This window comes from Ambystoma mexicanum, chromosome 9 (genome assembly GCF_040938575.1).
Source record: "Ambystoma mexicanum isolate Mex_15411 chromosome 9, UKY_AmexF1_1, whole genome shotgun sequence".
In the NCBI taxonomy this organism is placed as follows: Eukaryota; Metazoa; Chordata; class Amphibia; order Caudata; family Ambystomatidae; genus Ambystoma; species Ambystoma mexicanum.
Genome location: NC_090931.1, coordinates 546426720 through 546439394, shown reverse-complemented (window position 1 = coordinate 546439394; position 12675 = coordinate 546426720). Strand labels below are relative to the sequence as shown.

General features: G+C 42.7%; 1 protein-coding gene across 4 annotated transcripts in view; it reads left to right on the top strand.

The window, feature by feature from the left end:
• Positions 1 to 12675, top strand: part of VMP1 (vacuole membrane protein 1) — a 1390334-nt gene that overhangs the window by 742914 nt on the left and 634745 nt on the right. The gene's annotated exons all lie outside the window — the stretch shown is intronic.

Sequence of the window (12675 nt, the reverse complement as noted above, 5' to 3'; positions counted from 1 at the left end):
CATGGCCACTCTATTTAGGTGGTTTACAGATACAAGACTCTATGCTTTAGCTAGTCTATTGTCATGTGTCGACATGTTTCGGCCATATAAACATATGAAACACTATCCCTAGTGTCTCTACAGACGATATATTGTTAGGCCTTCTTCAGGACAGACATTTCTTTTCAGATGGTAAGCCTCTTTTCCAATCCCCCGTTGCAGGATAAGTACAATCTAAAAACAAGCATATATACATTTATCACATTATAAAAAATGGTTCCATTCCCACAAGCATCTATAATTCTTTGTTTTTGCTAATTCAATACATTAACGTTTTTATATTCTCTTACGCTCATTTCACATAATGCCACAGTACAATTAAATTCTGTAGGTTACATTGGCCTTTACTTACATCCTGGTAGTACTTGAGCTTTTTACTAGGAAAAACCTAGTGATGGTAAGATTGAATCACTATTACCAGGCGTTCAAGGATCACCTCCAGGCCCATTTAGGAATTTTCAGGCCGGAATTGGCTCTGTCAAGAAACTCAATTTTATATTTTAGTTCATACTCCTTATAATTCATCAGGTCACTTGTTAACACACTAAATGACTCGTTATAATTACTTCATTTTTCAAAAAGACAATTTCGTCGGAAAAATCGTGTGTATTTCTATCCCAGGATCATGTTATCCTGTATTGTTTGGATTTAGAATACTATTATCCAATCTATTTAATCTCAAATTGGTTCATTCTATTGGTTTTTCCCACAGGTTCTGCTTTTAAAAGGGAGTGTTTTCTTTAAACAAAATGTTTTGAAACATTCTTTGAAACACAAACTAACTCAGCTCACGCAGTTTGTGCTAGATCGGTGTGAACATTGTGTGAAATTGTTGAGGTCTGCGCAGGCAGGTGCAGAGGTATCTACACTTTAAACTTCCGTAGCCAAACAGATATCAAAAAGAAACCGGAGCGCATTTATCACTCAAGGCTTCGCACTCGCCTTGTATTTTTTTAAAAAGTAGCGAAAAGTAGATGGTGATGTACCATACTGACTGTCACTTTGGTGTTGTACCTCTCGCTTTGTTTTAACTTTTTAACTACGTTTGATTGGTTTTGATACTGAATAAATTAATAGAAAAGATGTCATTTTGTGACTGTATTTTATTCTTTCAATAAGATGGTTATTCTGTCTTGTTTTTTGCTTTTTGTTTTTTTTGTTTGTTATATACACAAAACTCACTAATTGGCAAGTGATATGGTTTGCTTAGTATAATTCTGTAGATCACTCGGCCTAACTTGGTAGAGCTGAGAGAGGGGTAGTCGGTTCTCATGTCTGTATTTTGCTCTTTAGTGTGTCTCCCGTTTGAGAGACTGGCCCCCCGATAACAAAAATTGAGGGAGACTACCTTTTTGATATCACAGACACAGCTACAGACAATCTTGGCTGAAATGAGGATCATCGGGCAAAGGACGCAAGAAACAAACACTACAGTCCTGGTCATCAAGCGGGACTTGCAAGACATCCAAACCAGCCTTGCTGCACAAGCCGAACACATCACAGACAACGAGCAACAGATTAGCGCACTGAAGGATAATTACTCAACCACCAGAGCTGATCTTGATGGGGTCATAAGAGAGGTTCAGAGACTAGGGGCGAAGATCAATGACAAAGAAAATAGCTCCCGACAGAATAACCTTCACCTAGTAGGGCTACCCGAAAACGCCAAAGGGGCGAGTCTCGAAACATACGTGCGCGACTTCCTTCGCGACACCCTTAAAATAGAGAATCCTCAAGACATCATGATTGAAAGGATCCACAGGGCCCCCAATCCTCCGCCAGACCAAAGACCCCGGATCGTGACCATGCGCCTGCTCACTTTTCAGCATAAGATGCAGATCCTCAAAGCATACAGGGCGGCAGGCCCCATCAAAGTCGAGGCGTCGGTCATTTGAATCTTCAACGACTACTCACAGGAGGTATCACGACGGCGTAGAGAATTTAACCCGATCTTCGAAGCCATGAAAGACTCAGATCTCCGTCACTACCTGAAATTTCCAGCAACTTGGTGTGTCCAAATTGATAAACAATGGCACAGTTTTGAAGACCCGGAGGCAGCATGTCGCTTCCTTCAACAGCAGGAAATAATAGTGAATGACCTTGAACGGCCCCCAACCGAGCCCCGGCACCGGGATCTCGGGTGGCCCCCTAGCTTAGAGGGGCCACAGACACCCGGGAAATGGCACAAGATCAACAGACACCCGTGAGGTAGGGGGCCGAAGCATTGACTGTTTACCCTGACAGAGATAAACCACACAGTACTAGCGCATTAATGAACTATGTCTGCAGGGCCTGAATCGGGCCCGAATACGCTGAGGAAACCTGGATCCTGTTGACAGGCGCACCAACCGCAGGTCCTGCATCGCAATCGCGCAACCATGAATCATGCGCTGTCGAAACCGCCCCCGCCTTGGAGTCCAACCTGTGGCCTAATCAGGCCACCACAGCGGCAGGAAACATCCAGGGTCGGGTGGGGCAAGAAGGGTGGGAGGGCTCCATTTATAGGGCATTCCTGCCACCCTCGGCCATGGCACAAATGCCACCTGTTGGGGTTACGCCGTATGTTGGGCCGACCCAACATTTGAAACTTACAGTTTAGTTAGAAGTTATCAGAGGCTCATGTTGGAGCCACTTTGAGTTGCTCGCTCCCTGGGCAGACACTCGTCCACATTTACCATGGCACTCACCATCAACTTATTGACGGGCCTAGGCCACTCCATTAAGCGTAGGAGAATGCTTAACACTATGAGGGAACTCCAGGGGGGATATAATCTTCCTCCAGGAAACACATCTGGGGCCCACTGAATCCCAAAAACTTTGGAGCGGATGGGTTGGTACCGCAATCCATTCCCCGTGCCATGCGAAAAGAGGAGTCTCCATACTAGTTAACAAGAGTTCCGCTTCAGATCACACACACAATCGCTGACCAGGAGGACCGGTACATTCTCGTCCAAGGCCAATTATACCAACACATTATCACACTCGTAAATGTATATGCACCCACAGCAGATAAGCCTCAGTTCTTTGAGGAGGTTTACTGAGTGCACGCAGTTCATGGGGAACCTCACGCTCATGGAGGGCGACCTCAACCTTGCTCTTGACCCCCTCTTAGAACGCCAAGGCGCCAACTTGGGAAGCACCCGCCCACCCCAAAAACAGATCGCCCTACAGATGCTAATTCACAACCTCCGCCTGGTTGACCTTTGGGGAGACCTACATGGACAAAAACAGGACTTCACATTCTATTTGCACCCCCACAACGCCTACACTAGGCGTGATTACTGGCTGATCCCCTCTACCGCACGTTACTTGGTGAAGGAATGCAAGATCCTCCCGATTACCATTTCGGACCACGCCCCAGTCAGGCTTAGGTTCTCCCTCCGGGACACACAGCGCCAATCTCCCCTTTGGCGTCTTAACCTACGCATGCTCCAATATCCTGATCTAGTAGAACAGTTAGCAGTGAGCGTTTCTGGGAATACAACTTCGCCCAGGAATTCTCTGCTCATAAATGTTGGGACGCCTTCAAAGCGTAATTAAGGGGCCAATGCATTTCGCGATGGGAGCACAAACGTAAAACCTGGGGGGAGGAAGCTACCTGCCTCACGGAAGAGCTAGGCAGAATTGAGCAATCCCATAAAATGATCAGGAATAAGCTTCTGAAATCCACACTGAATAAACTCCGCACAAAAATAGCCCAACTGTCGACCAATAGGGCCCAAAAATCTTATACTAGCTGGACCCAAGCGTATTACTCAGATAGCGATAAACCTCTACGGTCTATGTCCCTAGCCCTGAGGCAAAGGCAAGCGGCACAAACGATAACCTCCATTCAGGATAAGGAGGGGAATCAAGTGCTTGGGGATGCCCAGATTAATGCCATATTCAAAGAATTCTACCAGGAGCTAAATACGGCCGCCAATCCCCCGTCTCCCCTCCTCCCCCCAGCCCACGAAATTGATGCCTTCTTGGATTCGATACAGATCCCTAAAATCCCAGCTGTCCATGTACCAGATATGAGAGCTCGAATCACAGCCGCCGAAATCTCCAACGCAATAATGGCCCTGATGGGATTCCCATAGACCTATATATAAGGATCTAGTTGAGGATCTGGTGCCCCGACTTGAAGAGGTGTTCAATGAGGCAGTAGCCCTAGGCCACCTTCCCCAATCAATGCTTCCTGCTAATATCATTCTTCCACAAGGACCGACGATTTGCGGCTCCTACAGGCCCATATCGCTTATAAAAGCTGATGCCAAGATCCTTGCGAAATGCCTGGCAAAACGCATCGAAAATGGCCTCCCGACTGTCATCCACAGGGACCAATAGGGCTTCATTCGGAACAGACACTCAAATGACATTAGAAGGGTACTACACATAATAGCGGGGGATAGAGACCCAGAGGACATAATTCTGGAAGTCGATGCAGAAAAGGACTTTGACAAAGTACAGTGGGAGTTTATATTTAGTCTTACCACAATATGGCTCCCCCTCCCCCCCACCTCATTCGACTGATCAAGCTCCTGTGAACAAGGCCCACAGCGGCAGTGGTCACTAACAGCGTCACCTCCCCTGCTTTTGAGCTGCAATCGGGAATGCGTCAAGGGTGTCCGCTATCACCTTTTACTATACGCCCTCTCCATTGAGCCAATTGCGATCAAACGGTCAGGTGCTGGGCGGGCATAGCGCAGGCCGGAGAAGAACACTGCGTCTTCCTCTATGCGGATGACACGCTTCTATACCTTAGCAATGGCCACATTGCCCTTCCATACATCCGCACACTCCTCACGAAGATAGGCCCAATGGCAGGATACAAAGTTAATCTCAGCAAATCGGAGGTTATGCCACTGCGACCAGACATACCATGGGACCCCGGTGGGGTGGCCCCCTTCTCACTACAAACGCGTAACATCCACTACCTCGGAATCTACATTAGCGGCACACTGGGCGACCTCTGGGATCTAAACTACCCACATAAAATATCGGGCATATGTTAAGACCTCAAAAAATGGGATACCCTGATCCTCACTCTAGCCGGGCAAATATGAACTCCTTCCCCAAACTCACGCATGTCGCTATGATGATCCTGGTTACCCCAACCGCCACTTCCCTGAAAGAGCTGGATAAAGCAATTTCTAAATTCATTTGGAAGGGGAAGAAGGCGAGAAAGCGCCTCCAGATCCTACAAGCCTCTAAACCAAATGGGGGGGCTTTGCAGTCCCATCCCTAGAAGCATATTACCAAGCGGCGCAGGTGTGCTGGGTGAAACGGTGGTTGGACACTTCAGACTCCAGCTGGAGGGCAATGGAGATCGCAATGATGAAACCCTTGAGCCCAATAGAAATAATGGCCATACCCCTTAAGAAGCTCCCGCCTGGAGTTCAGACACACCTGGTCCTAGGGCCCACGCTCATCCAATGGCATTAACTCAGGGCAGCTCAGGAGATCCAAACCAAACATGCTCAGCCATGGTCCAGCATCCGGGCGGTACTGCACTGGGGACACATAGGGAGAATACATCCTAGACTGGACCGCGACTGGGCGAAAATTAGGATTATAGACCTACACGAAGAGGCGTCATTCCAGACATTCCAAGATGACTGGGACTGGGACTGGGACTGGGACTGGGACTGGCTCATATATAATACTATCTGCACCACGATTAGGAGCCACACCGCGTGACTCCCTTTCCCGGAGGTACTCTCTCCCTGTGAGGCTGAGATGGAACAACATCTCGACGCGTTCCTGCATCTCCGTACATTCTATCAAATGGCAATTCCAGAAAACCGGGGGCGGAACCATACGCTTGCACGCCTCTGGGCCGCAGACTTAGGGGCTCACCTAGAAACAAATGACCTCCTCAAATACTATGCTGCCATTCCTTCTGTATCCACCAACCTCAGAAATAGAGAATCGCCACTACTGGTAAGGGAACTGAATGAAAGCAGAAACAAGTCCTGCTGAAGAATTTTGCCACCCTGAACCTGACACAATGAATGCAATTGATCTAAATTGGGTCATGCAATAACAGCTATTGGCTGTATCCGTGCTGGTTTTCGAACATGGCCAATGGGAGGTCCAGAAATAGAACTGCATGCAGCGTTGTAGTTCTCCTTTAAGATGGCTGCCAAATTTACGAAGGCACGGTTTGTTAAATATAGGTACTCTGGCAGCACAGACAGGGCTGTAGCCGCTCAGTACGCAAGCGTTTGACAGCACACCATGCAAATCCATGAGGATTAAGTAAGTCTGGTGTTAGGGATGGGCATTAAATGACATGGAGTTGTATGTAAGCCCAGATGCTGACTACCCATGAGTAGGGCAGGTGTGCTAAGCAACTATGTGTATGACATGCGCTTTGATTTTCCCTGTCGCTCCTACATTCTGCCTCATTAAGATGTCAGCGCTTTACCCTGCACTGTGACTCATTGGTTTTTGAATGATCAGCTCCTGCGGCCTTTGTTGCGTATGTTTAAACCTGTTTGGTAGCACGGTTGGAGGTGTGCACTTAGCTAATGGTTTGTGCGTTTATGGCCTCACCAATGACTTTGGGTGTTGTCTTCTGGCAGTGGGCTGATCGGTGGTCGTATGGTCGTTGCCCAGGGTGATGAAATATACATTGACATGTGTCCCATATGGATTTGGAACAAGGTTCGCATTCATTGTTTAGCTTCCTTTTTGTGATTTTCCTGTGTTAAATATTGTTAATGTTAGATCGCAGTACAAATGTCCTTTAACATTATCACCACCTGAGTGGTCCGAGTGATTTTCACCAACAGTGATGCTCTTCTTTTGTGGGCTACATTTTAGATGACAAGATTCTCTCCCTTGTGGTCTGAAAATGTTTTGTCCAGAAGAAGGCTGGATCGGGTAGACAGGAGGGACCCCAGAGCTGAAACTCGAGTTGACAAGAAATTCATCATTCGAATGTGATCTAGTTACTAATATATTTAATGGCCACAGTAAATGCAACTTAAATGCAGATGGCCTTCTGAAGAAAATAGTTTAATGCATTGGCTTTTATTTTGATGGGCATTGGGATGATTAAATTGTCCTGTGTTGTGGTTCATTCGTCTCAATTAGGTAGTTTGAGCATGTTTGCGTTTGCTAATATTAGGTTGATTGTGTGACCTTTGTTACACAGGAAGTATTCACTTGCACTTAAATACTGTGTGAATATATTTTGTCATGTAATGTGAAAGATTGGTTATGTATATATTTCTGTGACTGTTGTTTTTACATCTGATTTTTAAATTTAATTGAAATAAATTCAGTATGTAAAAAAAAATGTTTTTCTAATGTAATGCTGTTTGCATTGAAATTATTAGTTTGCACTTGAAATCGGTTCAGGGCGGCTTTTGCTTTGTGTTTTGCAATTAACTAAAGGAACCACACATAAACTAGTTCACTCATTGGATGGAGCCTTTATCAGACTTCTCCATCGTGGCAAAAGAACCCCAAGATTTGAAATGGATGGATCATAAATAAGGCTTCCAGTTTTCAGTTTTTACTTTTATAGATGAATACACATGATTTGCCGAAAATTCACTGAGTATCTTTTGGGAAAATGAGGATGTTGAAAAAATAATCGCCAACTTAAAAATGTCAAGTGCACCTGGTCCTGATGGGATACCCAACTTGGTGTATAAAAAAAATCCACGAAATTGGGAATCTATGCTGGGATTTATCTACCCTAATATTGTCCTGACTGGTACAATACCAGTTAGCTGGAAAGCTTTGACACTAATCCCTATATTCAAAAAGGGGGGCGAGAGACCATCCTGCAAATTACGAACTGCTAGCGATTTGTCGGCGCAAAAATATTTGCAGGAATGCTATCAGAAACCAAAAAGTGGATCAAAAGTAATAATCTCCTCTCAAATCAACAGAATGGGTTTAGGAAAATCATGGGGGGGTCTAATCTGTGGTCCCCGACGTATCTGATGCGAGAATGTTTGAGGCAGAGAAACGGTGGACTGTTCATATGCTTCATAAACTTTAGTGGAGCTTTTGATAAGGTGGATCGCAATTTGCTTTGGTTGAATTTAGAAAAGTTCAATATGGACCCAATGATCCTCTACTTTATTAAATAATATTACACTAACACTAAGGTTCAAATTAGGTTGGACCAAGAGGGTCTTTTGAGTGAGGAAATTGATACGAACTTCGGCTTAAAGCAGGGTTGTCCGTTAGCACCAACCCTATGTAACTTCTATGTTTCTGATATGGGTCCTTATTTGGATCTTTACCATAACTTTCCCCCCAAAATAAATGCGCAAAAAATGGCCTGGCTGGGTTTACGCTGATGCTACCTTATCAATAGATAAGACACAAATAGGCCTACAGCGGAGTAGTTTGTCATAAATCATCAGAAAACAAAAAATATGGTAAACCAACCTGGTAAATGGAAAAAGCCTGGATGGAACTGGAAGGTGGGGGAAATAAATATTGAAATTGTGCGATCTTATGTATACCAGGGCTTGCTGATCTAAGATTCAATTAATATAAAGGAAATTGAGAGATGTTTCATTGAAATAAGAAAGAAGATTCATTGCAATTATGAATTTCATCAAAAGTAAAGGTGGGTATTCAATAGACGGGTTCTTGAAACTCTACAGAACTTGATTGATCCCCAGTACCTGTTGTGGCTTGGAAATGTATACAGCAAAGGAAACTGACTGGATTAAGAAAATTGAAGGAAAACTTGGTAAAAAAAAAAAAAGTTCTGGGATTACCTCCTAGTACCTCGACGGAGGCTATACATTTTGAATTGCGAACTATCTCCTTAACCACACAATGTAAAATATCAATGGGGATTTTTCTTATTAGGCTGATAAGTGATAATGTCTCCAGTGACTCTATACTTAAAATTTTAAAGAGATGCTACAAAATTGCGATGTGGGAAATGCCCTGAGAAAATGGGTAATGAAAATGAATGAATTCTTTGAAGAAATGGGTTACGAATTTAAGAATGAGCTGCCTATCTCAGAAAATGAAAAAAAGATTAATAAAAATTTGCGAATGTGTGGGACAGAGATGTTAGACTATCAAAGTAGGAAAATTAAGGAAATATAAATGCTATGTTAAACGGGGATTTCCGCCATACACACCATGTAGATACCTAACAAAACATTTTAATCATAAGGTGAGATTCATCATTCTGTTAAGGTTGGAGCAATTTCCCACATTATCTTGTATTGGGGCATGGACGAAAATGAATTATGAGGACAGACTGTGTAGATTGTGTGGTGAGGAGGTTGAGACATCTAGACGCCTCCTTACATAATGTATTAAATTACTACAAGATATCCATATAAAAGCCTTTTCAAACCTAAAATACCACATTGATGACTACCAAATAGACCAAATATGGAGCCAAATGCACTCTGGAGAAAGCATTGTTTTAAACTTTGCATTTATTCCAAGTGTGGGAACAAATTGCATATAAGATATTGAATTTATGAAAAAAAATAATTTTAGAAGATAGTAGGAATTGTTTTTATTGATAAAATGAAATTGATTGAATGTGGTTTTATCTATTGATCGAGAAAATAGTGTACATAATTGTGATTATGTGTTTGTAATTGTTTATTTTAAAAATTGATGATTCCTATTGTATAAAAATGATAACGTTTGTGTAAATTGTTAAAAGGTTTAATTAACCAATAAAACAAAAATAAGATGCATACAGACGGAAATCACTCCTTTCAGTATTTATTTGCAATATAATTGATACAAACGGAAATCCAGGTCTCTTGATTCGGCCTTTAAATTGTCAAACATACATGGCAGGTCAGTGGCTGTCCAAAGTAACATAAGAAGGTTGAAAAAGGAATTTATTTTTTAATTTGTCTAAATGGCTGCACATATGCAGTGCTCGACTTGTTTTGCTAGAATGCAACTCTAGGAGTTTCCCTATTACAGGAATCCAAGTATTAATGTGATTTCTTCATGCAAATTAATGTGGAAAAATAATAGTTGTCATTTTTTTTACATACAAAAAAAATAAAAAATGGATAAATACTGGGAACATAAATGAACAATAAATATGGATAACTACAGACGGAAATGGTGCATAAATACCATAAAACCGGGAGCATCCTCATTTTGTTTATTTGCTCTGACAAACCAAAGTGTAGCTGAAATTGGGCTAATAAAATATTGGAGTCCTTGGCCCCTCTTTTATGCATTAACCATGACATCCCTACTGCGACTTAAGCACAACAGATGCTAATAAAACTACTGAATACTTTTTGTTAAATCAGTACCCCTTAAACTAGATGGGTAGAAACTAGCAATGTGGAACTATGCATCTCATCAAGACTTTGGAGGATACGAGTAAACTTCAATGGCCAACCAACAAAAAGTATATGTATATTATTAACTGATAGACCACATGTTCTCTGCAGCTGATATTCAACAATTATTGAAGTTAATCAATTAACTAAAATATATAAAATAAATCTCTCTCTCTATATATATATATATATATATATATATATATATATATATATATATATATATTCAGAAAATCTGTTCATTTTTTCCTTATAGAATTCCACCCCTTTGCACCAAATTTGACATAGTTACCTGTTGGGACCATGCGACCATTACTGACATTTGGACACCCCACCACTTTGCCCAATTGTTTGGCCCTTCACACTTGAGAGGGTTGCCTGAAATCAGCGAAACATCAATGTGGTCCTAGAAAGACCGGATAAAGCTCATTTTAAGCGCCTCGGTGCAAGGAACAGAACGCGGAGGTCCCACCTCTAAAACCACATTTCAAGGCCCTAGATAATTACAACGCAACACACTGCACCGTGCCAGGTACATTTGAATTTTGTAATTTCTATCATTTTCTCTTTCCAGATGCCTCCTAAAAAGCAAAAATACATTGGACAAATGATTTCAAAATCAAAAAGTGAGATTATTAAGGGCCTGATGACACGGAACCTGTGCGTATTACGGGTACTTTTTGCTAGTATGAAATATAATTAAGTAATCAAATGACCACTGGAAAAAATGGTAACATCTTTCACACAAAGTTTTCGCTAGATGCAAGTGTTGCTAATTCTTAGCAAGATGTATGTAATCACCCAGTGAAAATAAGTACACCCAAATCTAAACAGTGTAGCTTCCCTATAGACCGTTGCGCTGTGAAAATCATAAAACACACACCTCCTCCCATGTTGCCCTGTTTGTCATCTTATGTCATGAAAGTCTATTTAAAGTTTGGAACAATACCATCTGAATTCAAATTTGCAGTGTGATCCACATTTTCGAAATATGATGCAGACCCCAGTCATCCAGCAAATTGCTGACTTGTTTCAAGCTTCTCTTATGCAGAAATGTTATTGGAAGCAAAAGTGCAGAACAACTTCTAAACCAGATGGAATCAAACCGCTATCTCAAACCATTTCCGGTAGGGTTCTAACAAGGGATGGAGATAATGTTCAACAAATCGAGCACTGCCTGCATAAGAGGGATGGCTGACTAAGTAGTAGTAGGGGTTTTGACATGGTTGATTATGGAATTTTACTTGGTCACCTTAAAAAAGGCTCAGCATCACCATTACCTATCATAGTTGGCTACAGCCTTAGCTCATTAAAGGTTCACAAACCATAGCTGTAAATAAATATGAATCTTACTCCATTGACTTAATCTGTACGGTTTGTCTGCGCTTCATGCGATCGCCCCCGTTTAAACTTCATTTATAGTCACTACCTAAACTACTACACTTGGTTAGCATTCATTTCTACATGGAGGCTGAGGATACACATTTTTGGTAAGGCTTGCACACATGGGGAAGAAATACAAATTAACTACTTGGATGACTTGGAACAGATTAAAATGTAACGCAGCTAAAACAGAAATAATTCAATATGAAGTGTGCCCAATATCTTGAACCCCACACTTTGTCTTGCGGCCTTTGTGACAGCGCCCGTATCACAGGTTATAAATCTAGTTATTCAAATGGATTGTGTCCTCCCATGTATTCCTCCTTTTTTTTTTTATATATTCCCATCCAGTGTCGGCTGCTTCAGAAAACATTTTCACAGCTGAGGGCGCCATGCGTCGTCGATCTGTCTGCCCTTGAGCTTGACGTCGATATTGGTACATATAGTACACCCCACATCCGTTGCCTCTGTTCCGTACTCCTACCGTTACTAAGTTGTAGAAATTAACCGTCCGAAGCGTTTTAAGTGTTATTTACTGCAGTGACTAACCTACCTCCTTCCTGAATGGGCATCCCTCGTGAGGGACGGGAACCAAACCTCTTTTCCATCAGAAAAATACATTTTCCCCTGTAAATTTACTGGCACGCGGCCTCGGGAGCACAGGCTCCTTTAACCCTGCCCACTGGTGCCAAACCTCAGTCCCCTTTTCTGCATCGACCGGAACAGATCGCTCTACCAGCGCTCCTGGGTGAGGCCTAGCCTCGTAATTCCACACGCTTCCCCAGTATTGTTCCTTCTATTACAGACTTGGGAACACCATCCACCGGTGCCCTAGCTCTGTCCCCGGCGCATGTGGCCCCCATCAGGCTTTAGCAGGTATCGTCGTGCAATGGTTCCTTCCCAACAGCAGATCCCCGTTATTTTCCAAGGCACACCTCAGAGGTGACTCCATCCC